Genomic DNA, 14,789 nt, shown 5'->3' with positions numbered 1-14,789 from the left:
TGGTATGGAAATTTACTTGAATTCTTTGATTATAGTTTTTTAGAAATATTCTTTCCAGAATTGGATTTCTTTAACTTAGGGAGATAATCCTTCACAACCGCAAGTTACTTTAAGAGAGAAACTTTTGATAGATGTTGGTGCAATTACTGGGTTTCTTATTGGACTTCGGATTTATCTTGATGATCCGGAAAAAGTAAAGCATTTGCTTCTGCCTACAAAGATAGAGTAGTGCAGTCTGTGCAAGTTCTTAATGAGAGATTGAATTATGTTGTCGAAGAAAGTAGTAGTACGTCTTCTGTACAGAGCTTTGATTTAAATGAGAATGATACTCAGGAAAAAGCTCTTCTTGGACAACCAATTTGTCCACTAGAAACGTGTTCCACTGTTTCAAAAAATGCATTTTTTCAGTCAAAGGTACAACTTTGCATATTCATGAGATTAAACTTTTGTTAAATATACCAATTCTTGAGATTAAAGTTAGAGTATTTTTCAAATAAAAAGTCACCTTTTCCACCAAGCCAGTAGATTGAAGATAACAGTCCTTTAATTAACACTGCATGCATTATAGGTACCTAGATTCACAAGTGATGGCATTTAGCAAGTGGTCGAGCTTTCAAATTGTTCTTGAAATGTTCAATCAAAAATTGCAGTAAATTGAGAATGAAGTTCAAACTACTATCGAGGTTGCAGATCATGATGTTCCAATCACTACAATTGAGGTATGATGCCTAGTTTGATAATTTGTTGCTTGGTATTGTTCTATGATTACTGTAAAATCTTTACTTCTATGTTGCAAATTGCAGAAAAGGGAATGATGATTGGAGTTGATTGCGTAGAAGCGAATGAAAAAACATTAATGAGCTTATTACTAGTGCGCACCTCACATATTATTAGCTCAATTTGTTGTGTGGCTCAATTTGTTGAAGCATGTGCAACTAATGAAAAATTTCTTTATGTTTATTAGTTAACAACAATTTCGTTGAAGGTTCTAAACATGTATTTATGTGCTAAAGTATAAATGTTTTCTATGTAAAGAGATGATTAAAAAAGTAAATTTTGAGTATTGAATTGGATTGTGTTTTCTAATTCGAAGTTTTATGAGTACTAGAATGATTTTAAAATGTTTCTTCATATAAGAAACCACTACAAATGTGAGTACCATACTTTCTCAATTTAAGAAACAATTTTTTTAAATTTTAGAAATACATTATTTGTGGAATTACCTGCGGATTAAATATTTCCTGCAGATTTACCTTTGGAAATACCTGCGTTTTATCTTTGGATTTGGAGTAGTAAAAGTAAAGTTATTTAATGGCGGTTAAAACCGCCGCAATTTTCAATTTACGTCAGTTTCCTAATCATTGTAAATAAGAACGACGGTTGGAGTGGCAGTTTTAGAAACTGTCGTGGTCCAGCCTGGCGACAGACGTTTCCACAACAGAAACAAACCGTCGTGACTAGCAACTTGGGTCGGTTCAAACCGCCGTAATATGCCAAAGTTAATCGTCGCGACTTGCCAATTTTCTTGTAGTGTAGCTCACACTTCCCTCAGAGTTTCTGCCAAAGAAGATTGGTATTTTGACAGTGGTTGCTCCAGACATATGACTGGGAACAAAAATCTGCTAACTGAACTTCATCCTCATGCCATGAGTTATGTTACCTTTGGTGATGGTGCAAAGGGGGAAATCAAGGGAATGGGTAGGCTGGATTGCCCTGGAGTTCCTGACCTTGATGATGTCCTACTTGTTAAGGGATTAACTGCTAATCTTATAAGCATCAGTCAACTGTGTGATCAAGGTCTGAATGTAAACTTCACCAAAACTGAATGTCTGATTACTAACAAAGAAAATAAAGTAATCATGAAGGGAGTTAGGTCCAAAGACAACTGCTACATGTGGAGCTATCAAGAAACTAGATACTCCTCAATGTGTACCTTAGCCAAAGAAGAAGAGGTGAAGATATGGCATCAAAGATTGGGCCATCTACACCTTAAAGGTATGAAAAGGATTATATCTGTTGAAGCTGTTAGAGGAATTCCCAACTTAAAGATTGATGAGGGAAAAATATGTGGAGAATGTCATATTGGAAAACAAACAAGGATGTCACACCAGAGGCTTAGACATGACATAACTACCAAAGTCCTGGAGCTACTTCATATGGACTTGATGGGACCCATGCAAGTAGAAAGCCTTGGTGGGAAGAAATATGCATATGTGGTGGTAGATGATTTCTCCAGATACACCTGGATCAATTTCATAAGAGAAAAATCTGATGTATTTGAAGTCTTTAAGGAGCTTTGTTTGAAACTTCAAAGGGAAAAAGAAAGTCCTGCTGTCAAAATTAGAAGTGATCATGGGAAGGAGTTTGAGAACAGCAAATTTGCTGAATTCTGCTCTTCAGAAGGAATTCATCACGAGTTCTCATCCCCCATCACTCCCCAGCAAAATGGTGTGGTGGAAAGGAAAAATAGGACTCTTCAAGAATCAGCCAGAGCTATGATTCATGCTAAGAAATTGCCCTATCATTTTTGGGCTGAAGCCATGAACACAACCTGCTATGTTCACAACAGAGTGACATTGAAGAAAGGAACTCCCACAACCCTTTATGAAGTCTGGAAAGGAAGAAAACCCACAGTCAAATACTTCCATGTATTTGGTAGCAAATGCTATATCCTGGCTGATCGTGAGCAAAGAAGGAAGATGGATCCCAAAAGTGATGAAGGAATATTTCTGGGCTATTCAACAAACAACATAGCCTAAAGGGTCTTTAATTCCAGAACTAATATGTTGATGGAATCCATTAATGTTGTGGTTGATGACCAACAGACGGATGTCACAGACGATGTTGAGATATCTCTGAATGATTCTCCAGTTGACCACTCAGACAAAAATAAGGAAGAAGAACCTCCTCAAGCTGAACCTGAAGATGACAAAATAAACAAGGGACCCTCTATCAGAATTCAGAAGGATCATCCCAAAGATCTTATCATAGGAGATCCAGATAAAGGAGTCACTACTAGATCAAGGGAAGTAATCTCACATGGTTGCTTTGTGTCAAAGATTGAACCCAGAAATATCAAGGAAGCCTTGACTGATGAGTTCTGGATCAATGCAATGCAAAAGGAGTTAGGTCAATTCAAGAGGAATGAAGTATGGGAATTGGTTCCTAGACCTGAAGGAGTAAATGTCATAGGAACAAAGTGGGTTTATAAGAATAAATCTGATGAACAAGGGGTTGTTACTAAAAACAAAGCTAGATTAGTAGCTCAAGGATATACTCAAGTTGAAGGAGTGGACTTCGATGAAACATTTGCTCTTGTAGCTCGCCTTGAGTCCATTAGACTATTGCTTGGAGTGGCATGCATTCTGAAATTCAAGCTGTTTCAAATGGATGTAAAAAGTGACTTCCTGAATGGCTACTTAAATGAAGAAGTATATGTTGAACAGCCTAAAGGATTCACAGATCCAAATCTTCCACAACATGTGTACAGATTAAAGAAAGCCCTTTATGGGTTGAAGCAAGCTCCTAGGGCTTGGTATGAGAGACTCACCGTGTTCCTCACTGACAATGGATACAAAAAGGGAGGTATTGACAAAACTCTGTTTGTGAAGAATGAAGGAGGAAAGCTCATGGTGGCATAAATATATGTAGATGACATTGTTTTTGGTGGGATGTCAGAACAGATGGTTGAACATTTTGTTAGAAAAATGCAATCTGAGTTTGAGATGAGCCTTGTTGGAGAACTGACCTACTTTCTTGGGCTACAAGTCAAACAGATGGAAGACTCTATCTTTCTATCTCAAAGCAAATATGCCAAGAACGTTGTGAAGAAGTTTGGAATGGAAAATGCAAGCCATAAAAGGACACCTGCTCCTACTCATGTGAAAATCTCCAAAGATGAAAATGGTGTCAGTGTAGATCAGAGTCTATACAAAAGCATGATAGGAAGTCTCCTATATCTCACAGCAAGCAGACCTGACATTGCATTTGCTGTAGGTGTTTGTGCTAGGTATCAAGCTGAATCAAAAGTCAGTCACATAAACCAAGTGAAGAGAATACTGAAATATGTCAATAGCACCAGTGGCTATGGGATGTTGTATACTCATGGATCTGGATCCATGTTGACTGGGTATTGTGATGCTGACTGGGCTGGAAGTGCTGATGATAGGAAAAGCACATCTGGGGGATGCTTCTTTTTGGGGAACAATCTGATTTCATGGTTTAGCAAGAAACAAAACTGTGTATCTCTATCCACTGCTGAAGCTGAATACATAGCAGCTGGGAGTAGTTGTTCTCAACTGGTCTGGATGAAGCAGATGTTGACTGAATACGATGTCACACAAGAAGTCATGATATTATACTGTGATAACCTTAGTGCCATAAATATTTCCAAAAATCCTATTCAACATAGCAGGACAAAGCACATTGACATTCGTCATCACTTCATCAGAGAACTAGTAGAAGAGAAGATCATAACTCTGGAGCATGTTACTACTGAAAAGCAATTAGCAGACATTTTCACTAAAGCTTTGGATGCCAATCAATTTGAATGTTTAAGGGGGAAGTTGGGGATCTGTGTTCATGAGAACCTATAGCAAACAAAGGAGTGTGTGGTTATCCCAGAGGATATTTCTGCCTGGGAAAACTGTGTTGTGGCAAGGACTAATTTGTGTGGCTGGAAGCTATTCTGATGTTGATGTCTGACAGATTGAAGTTTTATGAGGTCACCTTTGGTCAATTTTGACTAAAAAGGGGGAGAAGTGCTGATGTGGAAGTTGTATGTGGCTGGACAAAAGGACAGCTATTATTGAAAGAAGTGCACATGTGTTAAAACAGAATGGTATTCTGTTTATAGATGTCAAAGGGGATGTCTGATATGGTGTACAGGTGCTGATGTTGAAGCAGATGTCAGAATGACATTCTGGCTGGTACAGGTGCTGGAGTTACAGTAGCTGTTATGTTTGTTGTATGCACAGATTTAGGGGGAGAAGAAGTACCCTTGTGCATTGTGCATTTGTGTGTCTTACTAGTTGCATCCATAACTAGTAATTCTGTTGTTTGTTGCACAAATTTAGGGGGAGGAGAAGTACCCTTGTGCATGTGTGTATTACTAGTAGCCATAGCTAGTAATTGTTTTGCTTCTGCTGCTGATTAAACTACTGTTATGTGGTTTAACTGCTGATAGTTTACCTTGTGAACAAAAAGGACAGATATATGTTTTAGCCAAAATTTGCCAAAGGGGGAGTTTGTTGATTCTGAGTGTTGGCAGCAATTTTGGTAAAACAAAGAGTGTTCACAAGATGTCATATGTGATGTCTTAACATGAGATATCCTATGTACCTGCTGGAGTTCAAGAACATGTGCAAGCAGGATTGTTTCAAAATGCCACATACAATGCCATGGCTTCTGATGTTGGATGTACCTACTGGAGCTTAAATGAAAGACATGTTCATGCAGGATTGTTTCAGATGACATACTCAATGTCATGACATCTGATATGGTTGTACCTGCTGGAAGTTATAAAAGGAATTATTGGATTATGCAGGATTTTTCCAGGATGTCAGACCCGATGTCATGTGTTGCACCCCAAAATTTGCCCTCTATTTTTAACTCTAACCAATTTTTTGTTTCACATTCATTTGCATCATCTTCATAGCATAACATTTTTTTCTGTCTTAATATTAGCCGGAATAATTTCTCGGAATTTACAAACAGACTGGTCAAATTAACTTTTTAACTGTGCCTAAAATTAGTCAACGAAAAAATGTCAAGTTTAAGTTTGCAAATGTCGGTAACATTAATCTGCGGTTCACGTGGTTTAATTTGACATGCTAAAAATATTTTTACGACTATTTTTGGTCATATGTTGATCAGTCTGAGCAGTTTAAACGGTCATAATTTTTATTTCAAAATCCGACCAAACGCTGTATTTTTCCGAGTCATTTATTTCGCGCTGATTATTTTGGCGTGTTCATTTTATTTTTTCGAGCATTTTGGTGCCTGACTTTTATTTATTTTTTAGTCTATTTATTTTTATATTGGGTCTAGAATAAATAAATAGGTTAATTAGTTTTTATTTTAATTTTAACTATTTTAATTATTTAACTTTATTCAGTTTTTAATTTAATATTGGGTCTAGAATAAATAAATAGGTTAATTAGTTTTTATTTTAATTTTAAATATTTTAATTATTTAATTTTATTCAGTTTTTATTTTAATATTGGGTCTAGAATAAATAAATAGGTTAATTAGTTTTTATTTTAATTTTAACTATTTTAATTATTTAACTTTATTCAGTTTTTAATTTAATATTGGGTCTAGAATAAATAAATAGGTTAATTAGTTTTTATTTTAATTTTAACTATTTTAATTATTTAAATTTATTCAGTTTTTAATTTAATATTGGGTTTCAAAATAAACTTAGGCCCATTATCATTAACCTAATTTGTTCCTATATATATTTACTAGCATGACTGATAGAGGGAGGCCGAAAGACAGAACAAAAAAGAGAAACTGAGAGTGGCTGATCTATACTATCGTACACACAGTTTGGTAAAAGTTTATATATGATATATACTTTATCTATTTTGTTGATATATTTGATTATGTTTTCGGATCGGATCGTGTCAATACGCCGTTTTCACATATACGTGTATGAGGCGTGACATTTGTGTTATCCGATCCAGTTGCGATGATCGCAATTTTGCGCTAGCAACGCCGTTGTTTTTTTAATTCATTTTTTATATATATACATATATTTAGATCTGCACATTTTTTTCATAACTAACTACCCTGATTTTTCCTAAACCCTGACAATTTCGCCACAAACTCTAAATTTCAAACCTAAAACTTTAACCGTGTTATTTCCTCTAAACCATAAACCTTTTCTTAAACCTTAACAAACCTTATTATTATTTCCTATTTTCGCTCATATTTATGTTATTCATACACTGTAACTGCTTCGCCCTTGTAATATTTTAAGTTTTAACTTGTAATATTTTCAGTTTTACTTTTCGCCATCTTTATTATGTAACTGCACCAAAGCGTTGTAATAATTAGGGTTTTATTTTCTGCCATTGATTTTCTGCCATTTTATTTTTCTGCCACTTATTTTTCTGCCATTTAAATTCCTGCCATTGATCCTATATTAACTGCGTGTGGTTTAGTAATGTAGGACGTGAAAACCTACTAAATTAATTATTTAATATTTTTCTATAACCTTTATATTTTTTGTAAATAAATAATAAATACTAACTATTTTAATAACTTTTTTTTATTACTTACTTATAATAATAAATCCTTATATATTTTGTAAATAAAATCTAATTGACCATTTTTCTAATTGAATAATAATAATAAACCTATTAATCTAATAATTTGATATTTTCTATAACCTTTATTTATTTTGTAAATAACAAACTTAATATTTTTCATATAACTCTTTTATTTTATAATTTGTACATTAATGTATTTTAAATTCTTTTATTATTACTAATTTATTTTAAACTCATATTTTTCTAATAACTTCTAAAAAAATCTAACTTGTTTAACCTAAAATAATTTCTTTTAAATATCTAACCTTTTTATTATCACTTTATTATTATTGTTATTTTATTATTGCTTTATTACCATTGTTTATTTATTATTTTATTATTATTTTGTTTTTATCTATTCTAGTTTTGCTTCATTATTTTCCTTATTTTAATTTTGTTTTATTTATAATATTAGGAACAAATGTATAGATTGTAAATTTATTCTTTCTCGCCTGATTATTATGTATCTGTCCCATAGCCATGTAATAGTTTAGGAATTTATTTTTCTTACTTTTATTTTTGTAAATATTTATTGCGTGGTTAGTAATTTAGGGAGTGCAAAAAACTAACTGTAAATAATTGAACTTAGAAAATTAAATTCAAGACAAATATCTGAAAAATAACACTCACACACGTAAGTCGATCTTTGATTGCCATCTGTACTTCCTAGGGTATTCCTCTTGGTTGCCTTCTTTAAATGGTCAAGTCCCTCGAAAATAGGGGTGTCTTAAGCAAAGTCCCTTCAAACAGAAAAATCATCAAGTCCCTATAAACTTGAAAGATCAAGTCCCTACGAGGTTGCCTACGATATAATGATCCTGTCCCTTCGGTAAATATGATGATAGTCCCTACGAGTTGCTAAAGACACCCCTTATGTTGCCTTCATTGACCATACGATGACCCTACGCCCGTCCCTTAAACACATCCAAGGTAATGACTACCTATTCCTTAATAATAGGGACAGTCTTACCATTGAAAGAATATACGAGAACACGAAAGACTTAATCTAGGGTAGGTATCTCATAGTTACTTGCTCACACTTTTCGAAATTACTTTTACACCTCACAATTTCTAAATTAGGCTTTGTATACACCCATACGAGGGTCATTACAAAGTACTTAAAGAAATTTTTCTAATCACACACTACACTCTTGCAAACAAACAAAGTGACCTAAGTAACTAAGAGCCCATGGATAACCATGGATATAAAGGGTGCTAATACCTTCCCTTTGTATAACCTACCCCCCGAACTCAAAATCTTTTTAAGGTCTTTCCTGTTCTTTTATGTCCTTTCCTTTTGGATAAAATAAAAGTCGGTGGCGACTCTTGCTATCCGCAACATTTAACTAAAGTCAGTTCTCCCACCGTGTTACAGAACTGGCGACTCTGCTGGGGATTTAATAAAAGAGGGGTACACTTAGGAATTAGATCACTTTAAAATTGTTTGCCTTGTTTGCTTTATACTTATCTGTTGGGTGCTCTTATGTGTGAAAGATCCTAACCCGGATCTAGTGTACCTTAGGTAAATGGCAATAGACCAAGGAAACTGTACGGCGTATATCGATATGGTTGATCTGGTGGCCATAGTTAGTGTGACTTCTTGGTTGGTGCTTATGTTCCTTAAGCAAGTTGAGGATAATATGAGGCTGCCATATGTTGTCAATACACTAACTGACTTTTAGAACCCTAGTTATCCCATCTTGGCCTTTAGAAAGTAGTGAGATAACCGGCTTTGGTGAAGACTGAAGTTGGTTGATACTCGATACTACACTCATTGAGATCCTAAACTTGGAGGGTTTTGGTTGGCAAGTAAGTTGCCTACTGAACAACCACCCTTGTGAAGGATCAATGATTTTGAGATCCCTTAGAACCTGGTTACTTTTGTAGGACAGGATGAATCAACTAAACTTCAGGGGAGGGTACTTACCTTTAAACCTCATGCAAGCCTTCAAACCTAGGGCTATTGTGTGACTTGTTTGTGTGTGCCACATGTTTGTGATTGAGCATAACATTATAGCATCATCATGCATCATAAGCATAGCATTTTCACTAACCATTTCAAGGACCAAAGGATTTATCTTTATTGCAGGTCATGGCTTCTGCTCGTAGGAATACTATCCGGATCAACTTTGTAGGAATACCTCCTAAGCTTAAGGAATTGGTCTCTCAAGTTTCTGAAAACTCCCGGTTCATCAAGAGGCATGGTCACCTACTGGATCTAGTCACTTCAGGGTTCAATGAAGACATGATGAGTGTCCTGTTTCAGTTCTTTGACCCTAAACATCATTGCTTCACATTTCCCGACTATCAGCTGGTTCCTACAATGGAAGAGTTCTCCAAGCTTCTGGGTATACCTATTCTTGATCAGAAACCCTTCACAGGCTTGGAAAAAGAGCCTAAACCTGAAGTCATTGCTGCAGCCTTACATTTAAAGAAATCAGACATTGTCCTAGAAACAAGGAGTGGAGTTAAGGGTATTCTTGCTAAGGTATTGACGGAGAAAGCTCAAGTATTCCTGAAGGCTATGAGTTATGATGCTTTTGAGGAGATCTTAGCCCTATTGATTTATGGCTTAGTACTGTTCCCCAATCCAGACCAGTTCATAGACGTACACGCCATCAACATATTTCTGACTCGCAATCCAGTGCCTACATTACTTGGAGACATCTTACACTCTCTTCATACCCGTACTACGAAGGCACGAGGAACTCTGATGTGTTGCATACCTCTATTATCTAGGTGGTTTATTTCTCACCTTCCTCGATCAGTGATGAAGAATGAACAAGGGTTCAGGTGGTCCAAGAGGATTATGTCACTTTCTCATTCAGATATTCATTGGTGCTCTAGATCTATGGAGAATGTTACCATCATTGACCGTTGTGGGGAGTTCCCTAATGTGCCACTCCTTGGCATAAGAGGGGGCATTACCTATAACCCTTCTTTAGCTCTACGTCAGTTTGGTTACGCTCGGACTGATGGTCCTCATGACATGCTTATTCAGGGTATTGTGTTCGACTACGACAACGATCTTCAAGGTTACCGTCAAAGGTTCATACGAGCATGGGGTAAAGTGAACAAGGTTGACAGCAAGACTCTTGAACCCAAGTACACTATTCCTATGGAACCATATCTCAGATGGGTACGATCTCGTGCTCAGACTCTTATGATGCCATGTCCTGCTATCCTGCCAGTTACCATGGAGCCTGTTGCTGAAGGAGATACTTCTTACATCATTCTTCATCCAGACATGCCCACTGACATGGAAGAGTTACAGAGGTCCTGGATCCAGTTGAAGGAGCAAAAAGATACTTTTGAGACTCATTACAAGACAAGTCAGGAAAGAATCCTGGAGCTAACAAAACAACTTCACGAGGAGCGGAATCTCAACTCATACCTCAACACAAAGAGGAAACGTCCATGGGAGACTTAAAACCCCATTTTTTGCATTCATTTCATTTTATTGTAAGCCCAAGGGGCAAACAAGTTTATTACTAATAAAAGTTTACTTTTTGGTGGTTTAAACAAATTTAAATCCTACGGTCCTTGAAAACATTGCATAAGCATCTACATACCATATTATTGCATCACAGGTTTCTTATGAACAGGTATCTTATCTTCTCGCTGTTTATTTCAGCAGAAATGGCTCTTGAACAGACTGTCAAGATCACTTCCAAGGGTCCTATCAAAATTACTGCTGAAGGCCTGGTGAAGACTGTTGCTGAAGTTAGAGTGCCTCCCATGATTATTACCACTCCTGGGCCTATTCCTTATACTTCTGATAAAGCTATACCCTGGAATTACGGTTCTGATGTTTATATCCATGGTGTTAAGCAGGAACCTTTGACTGATACACCTGTTATTGATGATAACCTTGATGTTGATAATATTGTTGGATCTAGTAAGATCACCAGAAGTGGAAGAATTTTCTCTCCTCCAGCTACCTCAAAAAATACAGTTCTTCCGACTACTACCTCCACTTCTGAGCCAAGTACTGATGCTCGAGGCAAAGGTCCTGTGGTTGAACCTGTGCAAGCTGAAGCACCGACTGCTGAAAATCTCTCTAAACAGATGGAAGAAGTGCTGAAGATCATTCGTAAGAGTGATTATGATATTGTTGACCAGTTGGGGCATACTCCCTCCAAAATTTCCATGTTGTCTTTGTTGCTGTGTTCTGAGGCTCATGCTAAAGCCTTGATCAAATTCTTAAGGACTGCTCATGTACCAAATGAAATTTCTGTGGATCAATTTGAAAATTGTGTTGCACATCTGACTTATGATAATGGGTTAGGCTTTTCTGATGCTGACTTGACTCCTGCCAAAAGAAACCATAACAGAGCTTTACATATCTCCATTGAATGTAGGGGCACTACCTTGTCTCATGTGTTGATAGACAATGGCTCTTCATTGAATGTACTTCCCAAAGAGGTTCTGAACAAGCTCAGTCCTGAAGATGCTGTGTTAAGATCAAGTAATATAGTGGTGAGAGCCTTTGATGGTTCAAAAAGAGTGGTGCATGGAGAAATAGACCTCCCGATCAAAGTAGGCTCTCAAGTCTTCGATTCTACCTTCTATGTAATGGATATTCGTCCTGCGTACTCTTGTTTGCTTGGGCGCCCCTGGATCCACGGGGCAGGTGCTGTGACCTCCACTCTACATCAGAAGTTGAGATATCCAGTGAAGGGAAAGATCGTAACTGTTTATGGAGAGGAAGAATATATGGTCAGTCATGTGAATACATTTAAGTATGTTGAAGTGGAAAGTGAATATGTTGAGACTCCTTGCCAGACATTTGAAGTAGTTCCTTGGGTCGTTCCCGCTACTGAAGCTTCTCCTGTGGTTAAAAGAGTTCCTGTGGTTACCAGAGTACCTCCTACAATGGCTTCCCTCAAAGATGCTAGAGTTGTGGTTGAAGAAGGTGGTTGCACTATTTGGGGTCAGCTTCCCGACATTCCTTACAAGTCTGACAAGTTTGGTTTGGGTTTCACTGCAGAGTCCCAGAAGGCTGTTCGTCGTGCTCGTGCTTTTCGTATCACCAATCAAGGGAACATGAAAGATCAAATCAATGTTGTGGGTGACTATAATGAAGACTACAATCTGGATAACTGGATTTTTCCTACTGTGGGTGATGGGCTCAACAATTGGAAGTCTGAAGACGTTATTCCTATCTCCTTTAGTCAGGAGTAAATACTATTACTGCGTTGTTATTTTTAAGCCTTGTGCCTTACCCGGGGCACAATGGTATGCTTGTTTCGGGATGTCATTTCATTTGCATACTTCATTCAATAAAAATCAATGGACGTTTCGTTTTCGTAAATATTGGGCTCTTTGTTTTTCTTTTATTTTATTTTCATCAGCTATGTGTTCTTACACACACCCACATCACTAAAATGCAGATCCTCATCCACTATGGATCCTGTTGATAACAGTTCTACTATTGCCAATTATAATTTCGAGAATCCGATCTATCAAGCTGAAGATGGAAAGGATGAAGATTGTGAAGTACCTGTAGAGCTTGCTAGGTTATTACAACAAGAAGAGTAAGTTACACAGCCGCATGAGGAATCAATTGAGGTTGTAAATCTGGGTACTGAAGTAGACAAGAAAGAAGTCAAAATAGGAGCAGGCTTGGAAAACAGTGTCAAAGAAAGATTGAGTCGGATGTTACGTAACTATGTAGAGGTTTTCGCTGGAAAAATCAAGAGATGATATGGAATGATGAATGTCAAGAAGCTTTTGACAAAATCAAGAAGTATCTCCAAGAACCTATAAATCTGATGCCACCAGTTGAAGGAAGACCTCTAATCATGTATTTGACCGTGTTAGAAAATTCAATAGGGTGTGTGTTGGGGCAACATGACGAGTCTGGTCGAAAAGAGCATGCAATATACTACCTTAGCAAAAGGTACCGACTGTGAAACAAGATACTCCCAGCTCGAGAAAGCTTGCTATGCTTTGGCTTAGGCTGCTCGCCGACTAAGACAGTATATGTTGAATCATACCACTTTATTGATTTCTAAGATGGATCTTATCAAATATACATCTGAGAAACCTGCTCTCTCCGGAAGAACAACAAGATGATTGCTGAACTCTGCACGCAGTTCAAAATAAAACACCATAACTCTTCTCCGTACCGGCCAAAGATGAATGGCGCCGTGGAGGCTGCTAATAAGAATATTAAGAAGATCATACAAAAGATGATAGTAACATACAAAGACTGGCATGAGATGTTACCCTTTGCTCTTCATGGTTATCGCACTTCAGTACGCACTTTGACAGGGGCAACTCCTTTCTCTTTGGTCTACGGAATGGAAGCCGTGTTACCAGTGGAAGTTCAGATTCCCTCTCTAAGAATCATGAAAGAGGCAGGTTTAGACGAGGATGAATGGATTCAGACTCGACTCGACCAGATAAATTTGATTGATGAGAAGAGGTTGGCAGCTGTTTGTCATGGTCAGATGTACCAGAAACGGATGATCAAAGCTTTCAATAAGAAGGTTAAGCCAAAGGTATATCAGGCTGGTGACTTGGTAATCAAGCGTATCATACTACCACAGGGTGATCCTAGGGGCAAGTGGACTCCTACATATGAAGGACCATTTATGGTCAAAAGAGTATTCTCAGGAGGTGCCATGATGCTTACTACTATGGATGGTGAAGACTTTCCACAGCCTGTAAACGCAGACATAGTTAAAAAATACTACGCATAAAAAGAGACCCGCTAGGTTGACTGGCCTAGGCAAAAGTAAGGGCATCCCGGCAAACCAAAAGGGTTCGGGCAAAAATTAGGGATATATATAAAAAAAATGTACACCCGGCAAGTCGAAAACCTGAAAAGGCGGCTTGGGCAAAAAAGGGTATCCCGGTGGATTGAAAACCTGAAAGGGCAATCCAGGCAAAAGTTAGGGATTAAAGCGTATGACTATGTCTCGTTTGGATCACTCATGTAACTTCAACTGATGGTGCTACCTAAATCAAGTTCAAACAGATAAAGATCAATCCAATCGTTTCTGTCTCAACAGCAGAAGATGAGATATTTGAAGATAATGGCAATAGTAGAATTGAAACTCAATAGGATCATTTTTCACATAGCTGTTTTCTTTGTTTTATAAAAATTTACGACGAATTCCTCTTACTAGGATTTCTGTCTCCTTGTACAAACTTGCCTATGTATAGGTCACTTTGTGATATAAATAAAATTTCATCTTTGAATCCAGATTTACTTTTACTCTATTTACATAAGTGAAAACGTCCATTGGTTGTGTTTGAATGTATGTATGCTTTTGAATACGATTGATGTTTACCAGAAATGCATAAAATGCAGTAATAGTATTTACTAAGGACGAACGAGGGTAGTAGTTCAACGAAGCTTCGCCGGTTCATCCCCACTACAAATCCCCAGTAGAGGAAATCTATCTTTATAGATGCTTCGAATTACGTCTCCCCTTGAATTTATGTCCATCTCTTTTATCCTCAGTC

This window comes from Lathyrus oleraceus, chromosome 6 (assembly GCF_024323335.1).
Source record: "Lathyrus oleraceus cultivar Zhongwan6 chromosome 6, CAAS_Psat_ZW6_1.0, whole genome shotgun sequence".
In the NCBI taxonomy this organism is placed as follows: Eukaryota; Viridiplantae; Streptophyta; class Magnoliopsida; order Fabales; family Fabaceae; genus Lathyrus; species Lathyrus oleraceus.
The sequence above is the reverse complement of the archived record's forward strand: the minus strand, read 5'-3'. Positions refer to the sequence as shown.